Source organism: Verticillium dahliae, genomic scaffold (genome assembly GCF_000150675.1).
Source record: "Verticillium dahliae VdLs.17 supercont1.10 genomic scaffold, whole genome shotgun sequence".
NCBI lineage: Eukaryota > Fungi > Ascomycota > Sordariomycetes > Glomerellales > Plectosphaerellaceae > Verticillium > Verticillium dahliae.
The window spans coordinates 1,070,370-1,072,071 of NW_009276922.1; positions in this window are offsets into that span (position 1 = coordinate 1,070,370).

Sequence of the window (1,702 nt, forward strand, 5' to 3'; positions counted from 1 at the left end):
CCCCCAAAAAAAATTTTTTTGGGATAAAAAAAAAATTTTTTCGAAAACGGTGGGGGGGGGGGGGGGGGGTGGCAGGAAGCTATCCTGTACAAGCAATTGCCTGCCAGTCGCAACTCCCGCTCGGACAGTGTTCCTAGTTGACACGGAACCGTCAACGCCGGGTGTTGGTTCATGGGGGCTGAGAACACAGCCCTGTCTGATTGGGCTTGGTCTAGTTCTCCTTGTCCGTCGTTCATCTTTACGACGCTTTTGGACGAGTTGCGCAAACAAATGCCTGACGATGAAGACTAACGGCAGGGCAGGACAGCAGGATCTCAACAACTGCATCGGTGCTTCGGACAAAAGACCTGGCAGCGAGATGACCAAGCAGCAAAGACAAACGGGCAAACGTCAAGACAGGGGCAAACGAGACAAGAAACGAAGCTCATCTTGTTGGTGCGTCGTCACCGCCGGCACCGCCGTACAATGTACTTAACGCAATCTGGTCCATCTGCCTTTTCACTGTTACACATGGACACATAGAAAGAATGCCCTCAAATGTCCTCGTTTGCTTCTCCACCATTCTGTTTCTTCGATTCAACATCGCGGCTCCAGCCTGCCTTGAGTCGCCGACCCCGCCGCACCACACCGCAATTTGGTTAGTACATGTACATCATTTACTGCCTTACGCCTTGTAAGGAACTGTCTCGTCTCGTCTCGTCCATCGGTGATGGTGTGGTGTCAGTGTTTCCTTTTCGGATGCCGGTTCTCGCTGATGCAGCTCGATCCGTTCTACATGTATTTTGTGCCTCATCTTTACCTTGCCTGCCCGGATTTCTTGGCTGCTTGGTTATCGAAGTTTCGAAGCCTATAGGGAACAAAATAGACTTTGCGCCGTCGCTCCAGATTGATCACCTGGAATCCTCCCCCCGTCCTTGATCGTAAGGCCAGTATCCTCCCCCCTCCCCAAAAGACTGGCCCCCATACTCGTTTTGCCAGAGCCAATGCGTTACCGGGATCACGTCAAGGCACCCCCGCGTTGACAACTGTCTTGCCTGCCCTGAGGCCTGTTCCCTTTCTGGGATGCAGAGAAGCCCACCTTGTGCAGAAGGCCGTTACAGTGGCACCTCCTCACCAGGCATGTCCAGTCGGCATCTTTTGTGTGTGTGTGTGTGTGTGTGTGTGTGTGTGTGTACACCGTTACATAACGTTGCTCATGCTCTCCCTTGTGGTGGGTTTGCAGCCCATGCATGCTGTCTACCAATCGCCCACGTCTCGTCCACGTCTCGGACCATAAACAGAGAGCCTCAGCTTGATAAGTCTGTCGGCGGGTAGCAAACGGAACGGCACCTTGCAGCTCTCGGTTTCTGGCGGACCTGCGGGGGTTAGGCCGCCTGACGATGCGTCAAGAGGTCCGGGCTCATCAACGCCATTCTGCAGGCGAAGCCCTCCTTCCACCTCTTTGGTCCCCTCTAACGTCACTGAGACCCCTGGGCTCTTGGCCTCCGCTGGCCTTGTTGACGTTCTTGACGGAAGCTTCTCACGCGCAAGCCCTCTAGCATAGCTTTCTCCGTTGTCGGTGAAAAGGGGGGGGGGGGGGGGGGGGGTTGTCACCTTCTTCACAACAAGCGGCCCGTGGTTTACCGCCTCACCCCAGCTCCTCCCCCCTCTTGGCCTCATCATTTCCCCGTCCAAGTTTGCGTGTCACCAGTGCGCACTCAGA